We start from the raw sequence: 14,035 nt of genomic DNA, 5'->3' as shown, positions 1-14,035 counted from the left end.
ATCTTGAAGGACGATTTTTGAATTTACTGCATGACTGAAAAGCATGGACGCTGAATGCTTGCACGCAGAGTTGCATGTTTTGAAAATTTGCCAAATTTTAAAGTTGACAAATAACCTTCAGGAATATCAAAGGTGAGTTCTTCTTTCAAATATGTTATAATTTGAATTATACAATACATATATTCCTCTGTGATTCAGACAATGTAAATTGATATTTATACAGATTATTTTGACCAGCTGGTATTGTATGAGTTTTATTAAATAATAATCACCTTATCTGTGCTATGCATTTTTTATTTGAACTGTTTTTTTGTTTTGATTGTCAAATTTGAATTAAAGAATATTGGGACAATGACACCAACCTTTTGAAAATGTTAGAATAAAAAAAAGTTAAGAAGTTTAAAACTAACAAAATATTACACCTATTGCAGTATTATATAAAAAAATGGCCAGATATTGATCCATATCGACTGGTTCAATCATAATTCAATTCTATTAATCACAGGAAAACTAATTTCACTACCAGCTAGATTGCTAGAAGATTGTCAAGCACTTTGACTTACCCAATATGGCGACTACGTAAACGTATGAATCAGCGACTATAGCGACATCTATGGTGCAACTAAAAATTCCGCAGCTGCCAGCCCACCCAGCGTGGTGGAATGACTGGAAAGTGGAATTCATCAATGGCTCCATCCGGCAACAACTTTCCTGGAGGACAAGGTAGAATTTCCTCATCACTCTTATGACATCATCGTGATTTTACATTATATATGTGAATTGGCTCTTAAAAAAAACATGATTGTTCAGACAGCTGTTTGGTCAGATGTCCATTTCACTAAGCTAACGGTGCACATTAAGCTAGCATAAAGAGCAAAACATTTCATGACTATTTCGGAAAATCTTATGAATGAAGTGGATCGCACGGTGGTACAAGTTTGCACGAAGTATTAGCATGCATTGCCGATTGCGTGGGATTTGCATTGTTTAACAGGTTACTAGAACATTATTTAACCTGGCAAAATATAGCAACATAACAAAAGCTGCAGTGCCAAGTAAGATGATTTTCCAGAAGTGCTGCGATTACAATTGACATTTCTCATGTGCAATGGAAAAACGTGTATATTGAGAACAGATTTAACTGTGTGTTTAATTTGCAATTAATTGCAATTTGCAATCAATAAAACCATGCATTTATGAGTGAAGATTTTCGAGTGAACGAGAAAGTACCAAGACTAGGAGGGTAACACCCCAAGGGGTTTCAAAATCAATCGATTAATTGACAACAAATCATTTAACAAATTTATTGCCTTGTATTTTAAAAATCGAGTCATCATTTAGAGACATTTTTAATTCATGATTGTCCAAATCTCCTTATTTCAAGCTTCCAAAAGTAATTAATATCTGATTTCTATATCCGTTTATGAAAGCACACGAAATTATCTTTTGTGTTTAATCAAAATAAGACATTTGCAAGCACTTGCTTTTACTGTGGGAAAACAACAACCATCAATCTTTCTTATGTGATCTGTTATACCAGATAAACAAAAATTATTGGCCAATAAACAAAATTGGTAAACAGTAATTGGAGAAAACAATTTTTAATCCACTTATAAAAATAAAATTATAAGCAATTATTCGATTAATTAATGGAACAATTGATAGAAAAATTTACTAAAAATAGTGACAGCCCTAATTTACCAACTACAGCACTCAAGTCTGTGACATGTTGTTAAAAGTGTTTTTCCTCACATGCATTAACACGCTAAACCTCTTTTTATAGCGTCTCAACATCATATGAACATTACCAATCACCTTCTGTGACCTCTAATAATGGTTAAGAACCATTATTAGAAAATGCAAAGCTCAGTGTGACCGGGACGGATAATCTTGGGTTTTGAAAACTCCGCATTAATGTTGGCTTGCTTGTTAGTTTTCATTCCAAATTTAATATGACAGTCACTTTATCAATAACTTGCAATTAAGTAATTACAGTGATACTGATGATGTCAATACAATAAGTTGAAGGAGTCATTTTGAAAGTAATGGTAATAAAAATAAAGTGAGAAGGCAAACATTTTCCAAGATAAAACCTCAACCTGATGAAAAACATTTGACACCAAATCCTCAATAGTATTTAAGATAAATCACCAAACCTTAATTAATTTGTTCTTTTCTTTATTTAGCATATTTTAGAAGCTACCAGAGTGTCCATTGTGTTGCAGTCAACAAGATAAGACTGGGACAGAACTGACTGCTCACAGTAAGTATTTCGAAAATATTAATCTCTTAAACAGCCCAGGATGCATTATATATTGTTTTTGGTGGATACATTGGGTCACATGCTGACATTCGACAAGACGGCCACTTGGGGGCAGTGTTGTAAAGGCTTTGCCACAATAGCAGTTTTGTTTAGTATATCACCTTCAAATTTGTTTTTAAAACTTGGCTGAGTGAAAGCAAGCTTTTTATTTGATGCAATTGAAAAGGTAAGGAAACATTTTGAGTAAATATAACTTTTTTTCTAGCTATAATAAGCATTTCCTGTCTGAAAATGATCAATAATAATGGTGGTTTTGTATTTTATTGTGCCATTAGCAGTACTTTTGCCTTTTCCTGCTTATTGTGGTGCTAAGGCTAAACTGATCTATAATTCAAACTGCACTGTACTGCAATTATTTGATGCAAATTGTCTTGCTGGTGCCATTTAGAAGAAAATATTGAAATGGATCTTTATGCTACCAGTGCTGTTAGACATGTCTGAGATCAACTTTTTACTTTCGGCAGCGATGAAATGATCCAGAATTCACATTTCAACATTTTAGTTTTGTCTAATAGCCTTGACTAACATCTTTGGTGATACAGAAGAACTATCCATTTTCAAATAACTACCGACTATCACCAACAGGAAAAAAAAAAGCTATTTTCTTCACTCATTTGTTTTTAAATGCACCTGAAGTTGATATTGAGTTTGATTTGATTATTTGTGATAAATAGGTTTCTTTTAAATCACATGTCACTTTTTGAGGGAATGTTTAGTTCTAGTGTCTTGGTGCTTGGTATCGGTCTGAAAAAAAGTGGTATCGAACATCTGTCGTCCTTAATTTGGTATGCTATTTGGTATTATCTCATTTTACAATGTAGGGCATTGCTTTACATTTGATAAATATGTTTGTGATTACTTTCTAAGAGTTAATAGTACCATTTAGTTCAGTGGTTCCCAAACTTTTGCAGGCTGGCGCCCCCTTTGGCTCCCCAGTGAATTCCTAGCGCCCCCCCCAAGGCACATATGGAAACAAGTGTCTTGACCTGAATTAATTGATCGTCGATAAAAAAAAAAATTCTGTGCGGCTTGGCGGCCCGGTACCAAGTGACCCACGGACCGGTACCGGTCCGCGGCCCGGTGGTTGGGGACCACTGCCCTAACCAGCTCAACACAACACGGCGCGTTCTGGCGAGTCCCCAATTTCATGTTGACTTGAACTCAAGATGATGTTGACCGCCAGAGTGCGGTTTTTATTATAGATACAATTCTGAACATTACAAGCTTGAAATTATAAACCTGAGCTTTTGCTTTTGTAGTCTATGCTGTCGGATCTGACTGGGCCAGAGCGGCGTGTTGTGTACAAATCGACTGCCGCCCCCCTACCGCCCCCCTACCGCCCCTTTCTTCCTCACCGCCCCCCCAGATCTTTCCACCGCCCCCAGGGGGGCGGTACCGCCCACTTTGGGAACCACTGATTTAGTTCAATATAATTATATTGAAGTAGAATTTTTTTTTGTGATTGTCCCTGTATGTATTACCGAATCGGCAAACCAGTTCTGATTACTGTTATAGTCCACAGTTTAAAAAAATAAAATTAAAAAAAATACATAAACTGTTTTCCATGCATACTACACCAGTTCTTAACATTAGTGAAGATTTTTTTTTTTTTTTATATTAGTCGTGATCACTGTTAGGCTTTTACACTAAACATATCTTCTGTTGGAAATACAAGTTCGCTTCATTTTTTCAACAAATACTTTTTGTCATACATGCCTTAGTGCAGAATGTTGGAGTTTGGTGGCAATTGAGCCAAATGCAGTTTGACAAGGTACAGAAGTCCGGGGTCAATCTGCAGCAAGAAACATGTGTCCCTCGGAGGAAAGACCCTTATTGCACCCTCAGCCAGTCAACATTCCTGTGTTTGTACAACACATCCTAATGAGGCTGCGCTCTGTGGGGGGAACACGCCATGTCTTTGGGGATTTATCTGAAGAGCTTAACAAGCAAGGAAAGATCTAGTGAATCGACCCGCTCACTTACAATCTTGTTCTCTCGCACAAACATAAATCACAACTGATGAGGTGAGGCGTTAAGGTTTGGGAAGGGGCGGGGCTAATGTGTATCCTTAGCGCATACTGCACAGTGTGTTAATCGGGCTGTTCGAAAAGTAGGGAGAATAGTGTAACTACTGTTAACATTGTTTATATTCAAGTTATTCTGTCTTGTAACTAAACATTGCTGTGTTCAAAAAGAAAGACATTGCGTAACGTAGGCATTATTCAGTTCAAAGGCAAATTTATTGTTTGAAATAATAGCTATCCCTGCCAAAAACAATAAAACCTAAATGTCAAAGCCAAATATGCAAGATTTTCCATCTGCGGTTAATATTTGAACAACACAAAGCAATAGCCAGAAGAGACAGTGGGGATGTAAAAGGTCAGTTTTCAAAGACATTCCAATGATTCTGATCTGTTTTAGGAGTTGGTCCACCTGAAGCGCATTCATTTGTTTTCTTCCACTGTGCCTCTTCCATTTCCTCAGGAAAGCTCCCTCCCTTCCTTGGAAAAGTCAGATTGCCATATTTTATAATGGTGCACTCTTGACAAGTCTATTGACTGCAGGGTGGTGGCAGTAATACGCGACACCTGTTCCTTTGTGGTATCGGTTCATGTATCGAGTTTACAAATGGGGACAGCTGCGGTGAGACAGCACGGCTTGAGAGTTTTTTGCAGCAACGACGTGTCAACTCTTTCGGTTTAGTTCAATATTTATAATTTAATATTTGATTAAATATTAGTTCAATATTTTAAATATTTTCCAAAATTATGAAAGTCAAAAAGCCACAATGGCCTTGGATGTGATCAATGCTCCTGTATGATACAAACTGAAGGAATAAACAAAACTACTAATACATCGTTAGCATTGTTTATCGCATTTTTCGGACGATAAGCTAAATAATATGCTCTTCCCTATCCAAGGAAATGTATGGGTTTTTATTTTGAATTTAGACCCAATGATGTCTGCTTTCAGTGAGTGCAACAGGAGGTGGGAGCTAATGAGCTCGCTGTGATCTAAACGCTGTACCATCTACAGCAAGGTGTAAAACACAGGGCCCGGGGGCCAGATACGGCCCACCACATCATTTGATGTGGCCGGCGAAGACAAATTGTGCATCAACTTTGTGTCATTACTAAAATTGCAAATTGACTTCACTTTTAAAAATCATATTTGACCAGAGACAAATACCAAACACCCAAACTGGCTAAAGAAAATGAGCCAAGGTCAAGCTCACATCCGAACATTTAGACTTTAAGGTTGATTTGGGTAAGAAACTGTAAATCCGACATGCAACAATGCGCGTTCCTGATTAGGGTAAGTGAAAGTGAGAGGTCGAGCATAAATCACACTCCCCACCCCTCACGAGTCCTTCCCTTCTTCAAGTAACCTTTGACAGGAGAGGTCATGATTGTGTACAGCTAGATGACCTTTGGTAATGAGAAGGAAGGACTGCGGGTAACCTGGAAGTGCTTTGTCTCCACTCTCATGGGAACACAAATAGTAACTGAACTCAAGCACACAAGAATAGCCACAAGGTCACCGTCTTACTTGTCTTGTTTTGCTCTACTGCACATTTTTCATTATAAATGGGCAAAATGACAATCCACTATTTACCGCTTTAAATTGGCTACACTTATGTAAAAATCACAGATGGGACAGGCTAGTATTGATTTGTGTGAAAAAATAAAATAATAATAATTAAACCATATTTGGACAGCAAATCTCACTATTTTTTTTATTTATTTTCAATTTTATTTCCCTTTTTCATTAACTGGTTGAGATTTTGGATAGCACATAGATGGAAATATTTGACTGTTTTTCTGTAAAAAAAAAATAATAATAATTAGATCATATTTGGACAGCAAATCTCACTATTTTATGATTTATTTTCAATTTTATTTCCCCTTTTCATTAACTGGTTGAGTTTTCGGATAGCACATAGATGGAAATATTTGACTGTTTTATTATTTAATCATATATCCGTAACCTCTATTTTTACATTGACCAAAATGTTTTAATGTTGGTTGCAACCCACTGCAGTGTAATGATCTGTAATTGGAGCTTTAGGAGTCTTCATTGCCATCTTGTCTCTCTGAAGGAAATGAGTCTGCTCTCCACAGACATTTCTCAAATTCCTCTCCTTGTGTCATTACTGCTAAAGCAAATAACGGCTTACGGGACAGAATTCCGCCACTGAATCAACAGATTGTTTGTGTCTTCAGAAGTGAATTGTGGAAAGGTAGGAATTTGTCAAGTAGTCTCGTTTTAGCTGAACCTTTGTATTGTTAAACGACTGACTGGAGTTGGCGATCATTTCTTTCACTGAAACAAAGTAGCGCGAAAGAATTGTAGCCTGACTTTCTCGAAGGCTTCCTGTGAAGGTTTCATGTTTTTTAGGCTTTTGTGAGAGATTTGTGTGTGTATTTTTATAATAAACAACAATAATGCAAAAATTGGAGGATGGCGAAAATCAGGAAATATGGAATCGGAAAAATCGGACAACCTCAATCGATTCATGAATTAATAGTTATTTGCTAATTGATTACTTGTCCATTAATTTATGTATATTATTTGAATCTCTGATACAAAATTGCAAATTAGGAATGTTTGGATTGTCCTTGATCACGTTTTTATTTTCTGGGAGACTGGTACAAACTGTTTTTGTTTTTCTATTTCTATTACTATTTTTTCAGTTTCTATATAGAGTTTGAACTTGTTAACACATTGAAACTTTGAGGTCCAATTTTTCATTTCTACAAATTTTACAGTCTAAAGTTTTGAGAATAGATTCCTCTCCATGACCTGCGTCTTAATGGTTGAAATTTTTTTGGGGTCTTTTGAAAAGTGAATTTTAGAGGATTCTGCCGGATGCCAGCTACTCAAATGTATTCTCAGTGAACTTAAAACTACTTCTCTGATTCACTCTGATCTGTTCAGAGAGGCACAGCGTCCTTTCCTTCCCATTAATTTCATTCGAAACCAATCAATAGTTTACTTAAACTGCTTCCATCTGGACTGCTTTGGCACACACTGTTCCCAATTAGAGTGCCTAGATTGTTCTACGACATTTTTTTTTGTCGGTACACTTTGACCGAATGGCACATTTGAACAACGCTCTGAGTTTCCGATCGAACACAGTGAAGCAATTTCTGGACACGTCCTAAATCAAAACCTCGGCTATGAAGGACTTCAAAAAAGTTCCTGTTTCACAAAAGATATCTATCTTTTTGGGGATAAAAAAGTCCCAGACAAAGTTACTTATTAATAGATGATTCTAAAGTCGAAAAATGTGCGTGGTAGACAAACAAAAGCAACTTTTATTTCCATCTGTATGTCTTTAATCTTGTTGACTCAAGCAGCATGATTCAGTCTGTATTATCCAGTGACTGATCCCGGCAGCTTTCTGTGAAACAGCTGTGTTGACTGTCTCATGCATGGGAACCTTGATCACACTGTACAACTATGGTGAGCCCATATCATCACACAAAACACTTTTTTTTAACTTTGATCAGGTGGACCTGTAAATGACTATAGAACCGCCTCAGGTTCTCCGCTAAGTTCTATTTGCCTAATGAATGGTTTGGGATGTTTATACTAGGTCTGTCTGAAATTGCCTCTGGCTAAATGACAAATCACAGTGTTTGCTTTATGAAACCTTTCAGCTTCTTTTAAGTTTATCTCTTGACGATATGCTGTTTCTTGATGAGATAAGGAGGTGTAAACACAAAATGGTGGCGCAAAAATGAATTCGTATTTGGAAGTGCTGACGTACAGAAGCTTTTATCGCTGGTGTAGATTCCTCGACAGGCTGTATCTTTCATTTTTTTTGCAAAAAAGGAAGCCCTGGCTTTTATCATTTTTAAGGAGAAGGAAGAGATGGATAGCTGGAATGGGTGCATCTTTTACGAATGGCTCAGTGGGAATTTTATCAAGGCGTCCAGCAGAACATTAGGAGATTGCTCCGCTATCATTTCCTGTTGGTTGCGTGTTTTGAAGTTATGATGTCGCCACTCTTGAATATAATTTTTCATTCATTCATTCTACTGTATATCCCCGTATTAGGCCAGTTGTGAATTGGACTTTGGCATACCAGTGGGGAAGGAAAGACCCTCAGCGTCTCTGACCCCTTTTGTCACAATAGGTCCCTTTCCCCCTCCCACTCATTTCCCTGCCAAGCTGGGAAGAGTAAATATTTATCAGCCCCCTACAACAATGGCCATCTCAGAAGGGAAAGAGGGTTTGACCACAGCACATGCAAAGCTGGTGTAAAGATGGAGCATCTCCAAAAAAATCCCACCCTCAAAACTTTGGCTTTTGGGATAATTGGAATATGAGGAGTTGGACGGATCAAGAGAAATATTTACACCATCATAAAAGGAAAAAATCTCTCCCGAAGAGTAAGCATGAACTTTGTTACCGTTTCGAGAACTGACAATTTGTGCTATTCTTAATTTTTGGGCGTTAGCATTTTTAAAATCTGTCAACATTAGCACGATGTGCCACACTTAAGACATTTTGTTGCCTGCTTTTCGTATCACTTGTCATCAAGAGTCATTGAACGCCTCAAGCTCCTGGGGTGGAGGGTGACGCATAGACAACAGTCCATTCATGAAAAGAACAGGGCTACATTTTTGGTAAAAAAAAGAACAAAACAAAGAATTCCTTGTTTTCCACTGACGTCATTAGATATAATTCAGCACAGACTCAGTATAATGCGATTTTTAAATCAGGAAATCAATCGCACTCATGGTTACTTGTCAAGCTTAAAATAATTAATAGAATATCTTGACAATACCGTAGTTTGCTATAGTTGAGACTTTTTGTGGCAAAATGCCCAGGGGTCTATAATCCAAACAACTCAAATATTGATGAGCATCTCTGAATGAGGCTGTTTTCCATCTCAAAACTTTTTATCGGCATGACATGTTTACTTTTTGGCGTAGAGATATACTGAGCACTAATTATTAATTAATCAATATCCGTCATGGACAACTGGCTTTTTTGATTGGCATACTCACCATTCCTAAAAATATTCGGGTACAATATCCAAAGCTACTCTACTTTACTCGCAATGCTATTATTATTCCTAATGATCTGAAATTTAACATGGGCGTGCAACTTAGTTTTTTTCTTCTTACTCTGTGAAGCTGTACAATGTTGAAAACAGCTTGTTTGGCAAGATGCTTGTGAATGTTGCCATCAGATTCCTGGAAGTTATTTAATACAATGGCCGTTTTCCCACTGCGGAAATAACACAGCACAGGTACCCTTGAAATGTCCAAAAAATCCATGATCGAAAAACCACAAACTGATGTGTGTGTGTTTTTTTTTTTTGTTTTAAACCAGCTGAACACAATGCTGCATTGTATAACCACTTTTTTTTTTTAATTCTAACCCCCCCCCCTCATGCATATTTGCAGTGTTTACAACCCAATGTGAAGATTTTTATATTTGGTCACAAAACCATTTTAATTCCGCTTTTGCTATCCTGCCAGTTTTTCAATTCAAACATTGGAACAACACCAACCTCAAAACTACAGATGTCACCCACTGGTGTGCACCACTGCCCCAACTATTATTATTCGTTTCAGGGGAGGCTGTGAGGCCCAAAGCATGAGGTAATTCTTTAAGCCTGTCACTAATAATTTCCCTCTCCTTTTTAATGACTTCATAGATTAATGCCAGAGCATAACTGAGCACCCCCATCTTTTTTAACCCCTCCCCAACACCACCACCGTCATCTTTTAAAGCCATTTTACACTATAGATAAATATTTATGTCCACATAGAGACCACTAACAAAGTCAACTTTGGCAAAACGGAATGAAACTATTTTCCACCATTTTATTTCTTAAGCATTATGGTTTGACTCGACGTTGCCAACAATTTTTCTCCAAGTAAAAATATATGTACCATGCATATGCACACTTATAGTTCCATGGCTCAGAGGACTGACTGGAAAACAGGTTGTATAATATAATATAATATAATATACAGTATATAAGCCTAATTTTACATTAATTAGCACAAAAATAGCACTGATAAGCATGTATTTGCCTCTCATTAATCTACTGTATTTTCCGGACTATAAAGCGCACCGGACTATAAGGCGCACCTTCAATGAATGGCCCGTTTTAAAACTTTGTCCTTATATAAGGCGCACCGGACTATAAGGCGCACCATTAATGCATCATGTCAGATTTTTAATCCAAATCAAATCATTCTCCATTTTATCTTTATTATTTCAACTTCAGACGCAACAAATTACTTTATAATCACAAAATAATGATCCATAGTCTTTTTGATTCATGATTCATAGTCTTCAGCGGGCCACTTATGATTGATTTCATGACACAATGCTTCGGGCCAGTTTAAATTTAGGAATTTGGTCCATATATAAGGCGCACCGGACTATAAGGCGCACTGTCGGCTTTTGAGAAAATTTTAGGTTTGTAGGTGCGCCTTATAGTCCAGAAAATATGGTAAACTAGTGGCAAGTTGTTTGTTGCCTGGCTCTCCAGTGTGGACTTGCATGTATCTTTAGCAGTTCAGAATTATTGATCTAAAAATGCAGATGATTCAATATATTAATCTATCAATCGCAGATCCATAGAGACGTGTCTTGGTCCAACACACACACCTGCAGAAACAGCAAATCAAAAAGTGACTGTGCATTTACATTCCTAGCAGCAACTCTGTGGAATTGTTTTCCATAATCTGCGTTTCGTCAATATGATCATGATGAAGTCATATTTATTTGAGACACCGATGATGTGCCAAAGGCTATGTTTACTCAACGTAAAATTTCGGTCAGTATTTTGAATTGGACAACATGGCTGCTTGCATTTTCAGATTATTTTTTTCCTCTCATTAGGTCTGATGGGATCAGAGAAACAGCAATTTACTTTGATGAGTTGTGGTTGACCTGCTGGTTTTACTCCACAGATTATCATACCATTTTGCAAACGTGGACGGCCACTTGTATGTTTCTCAAGTTCCAAGTGGAGATCTTGTGGGCTGAATTGCCGACATTTTAGCCAGACAGATGACGGGGCATGACATAGCTGTTCTTTTTTTTTTTTTTGTGGTCTATCCATCCAGTTTCTATACACCGCTTATCCTTATTTGGGTTGTTTATGAGCTGGAGGCTTTCTTTCTCCTTTTGTATTGCAGCTGCAAATGTGGCGACACCATGGCCACTATGTTGCTTGAGGAAAAACATTTTTACAGATCCCACTACTCCCTTCTTGTCACCCTAATGACCTTTCCATCCTTAATACTCACATCTTGCTCATTCATTTTTTCCCCCCCTTTCGCCTTTTCCACCACTGTTTGAGTCTGTCAGACATCCAAAAGGTTTATGACAGCAGGATGTGATCTCATACCTCCTCCAACATTTTCAACCACACAAAAAATTGTCCTTCCCTACTTCATCCAGTCCCCCCCCCCTCCCTCAGAGGCCTGCAGAGAAATTTGACACGCGGATGTGATCTCTCAGATTTTATCACCGTTTTCTTTCAAAGCGATGCTAGTCAAAAGTCTAGTTTGAAATTATTTTTTCTTACTGACAGTTGTTTTGGTAGTTGTCATTTAATCCATCTGCACAGGTGCAGTTTACGCTATTGGTCGATACGAAATTGGTAATTAAGCAGTTGTGTTTACGTGAAACATAAATTAGCCATCATCCTCGAAAATTAATAATATATCATCTTAAAAGTAGCAGTAGAATAGGAAAGTGTTTCTTAAATATTGATATCATCTTTAATCTTGGGCTTCCAGACTTTTCCATCAGGTAGCCAGTTTGGATGTGATGATCCAGTTTAACAGGACATCGGAAAATTTGGTGCGATTTCCGTATCTCTTACCATGTTTGTAGTTTGATCAAACCCCGAGACTCAAACTCTCTGTTCAAGCAAAATAAGATCTCTTCTTGCCAGCTTTGCATTTTGATTTGCGAGTACCCCTCATTTGCAATGCTTTCCGTCTGCTGCTTCTTTTCTTCTACTTGATAAGGACCTTCTGTTTGCATACCACCTCTCTTTCTCCATCTTCTTTCGGGTCAGTCCCTCCCACACTAGTCTCCCTGTGAAATACAACAGAAAGAGGATTTCTGATTGAATCATGTTCTTCTCCAGACAAGCAATTGGTTCAGGCTGCCGTTAAAAATGTTGCGGAAAAAAAAACGGGGAGGTAAAAGACACAAGTCCACCTAAATCTGGATTTTACGCGGACTTTGGGGTCGTGAATTTGGGAATCACGTTGACCCCGAAAGCGTGCTGTATAGTCTTGTTTTATGAGAAAGGCATGTTTTTAGGCAGCCGACGGGGTCCTTTGTTACGTTAATTTAGGCCAGGCATGTTGTTGGGCAGCCGAAGGGGTCCATGCCCCACACACATCAAAGTCTGTTGACATTTTATTAAAAGAGAAGCAATACACATATGACAATAGATTTCGATGTATTTTGATTTCGATGTATTTTGGTGTATTGAATACTGAGCAAAAAAAACTTTCTTGAAGTCACATGTTCCTAATTTCTATGCATGTTGTTTTACTGCCAAATAATAGCAGCTCAACGTTAATTTTGCATGCCGCTCAAACACGAGCTCAGCTAATGAGAGTGGTGAGGTCTGTAACTTTCCCGGTTTTATGCCATGCCTCGTAAAATGTTATGAGCCATGGTACAAGTTTTAATTCAGATTGATGTTAATGGAAGAAATTACTCAATCAGTTGTTTTTTTCACCCATTTTTTTCCCATGTATTTTCATTTTACGTAATCCAAATATTGGACAGTAAAGAGAGCAAGATTTTCTGTTTTTTTGTTTTTTAAATCGCTCACAGAAGATTCGTATTTGCAATTTTAAAACTGCTAATCGTTTGCGCTATCAATCTTTTACTCAATAAATACGAATCAAGTGCATCGATTCCTTGTTCGAGCTGTTTTTCATTGCCGAATGCACTCATCCAGTGGGTATAAAAAGTCTACACACCCTTGCTGAAATGCCAGTTTTTTGTGATATACAATTGATCCGTACATTTTATAGATCGCATAAATATTTTTTTGCAAATGATAAAAACCTGTTTTTAAACAATGTGTACTTTTCATTCCACCTGTACAAATCATCCAAATGTTAAATTTTGATTTCAATAAGTTAGCATTTGCGTTGATCTACGTATATACAGTTACTCTTGTAATAATAGCAAATTAGGTCCTTTATGTCTAAATCATAACATAGACCTGCCAACTTATGAGTGAACATATGCACACGTGATGTCATTCTCACCTTTGAGGTGCCAGTCAACACATCAGAGAAGAATGTTGACTCAAAGTGCCGCTAAACTTCTCTGCCAGTCTCTTCAAGTCTACGCCAACTGCTTCGCCCGTTTTTCTTCTTGTCTGTCGCGTGCTTTTATCTGATGATAAGAACCAGACGGATGGGCCATCTGGAGAACGTATGTCTCTTTCCAACACACACAGTATCAGCACGATAAATGAAATGTCACGGCATTTTGAACCCGTCCAAATTCGAGGAGGACGACTTCTAATTTATGTTTGTTCCCTAAATGAATGGATTTTACAATTACCGTATTTTCCGGACTATAAGGCGCACCGGACTATAAGGCGCACCTTCAATGAATGGCCCATTTTAAAACTTTGTCCTTATATAAGGCGCACCGGACTATAAGGCGCACCATTAATGCATCGTCAAATCA

At 37.5% G+C, this 14,035-nt stretch overlaps 1 protein-coding gene across 3 annotated transcripts in view; it reads left to right on the top strand.

Moving 5' to 3' along the window:
• The first annotated feature begins 635 nt into the window (after positions 1-635).
• Positions 636-14,035, top strand: part of disp1 (dispatched homolog 1 (Drosophila)) — a 31,770-nt gene continuing 18,370 nt past the window's right edge. The window contains exons 1-2 of one of the 3 annotated variants that reach the window (XM_037244099.1): positions 636-723; positions 2,187-2,263. The gene's annotated coding sequence lies outside the window, so the exon portion shown is untranslated. Of the gene's footprint in view, positions 724-2,186; positions 2,264-6,427; positions 6,564-14,035 lie in introns of those variants that run through there. The other 2 variants (XM_037244100.1, XM_037244101.1) reach the window with 2 other exon arrangements.

This window comes from Syngnathus acus, chromosome 24 (genome assembly GCF_901709675.1).
Source record: "Syngnathus acus chromosome 24, fSynAcu1.2, whole genome shotgun sequence".
Lineage (NCBI taxonomy): Eukaryota > Metazoa > Chordata > Actinopteri > Syngnathiformes > Syngnathidae > Syngnathus > Syngnathus acus.
This window is presented reverse-complemented; position numbering and strand designations above follow the sequence as displayed.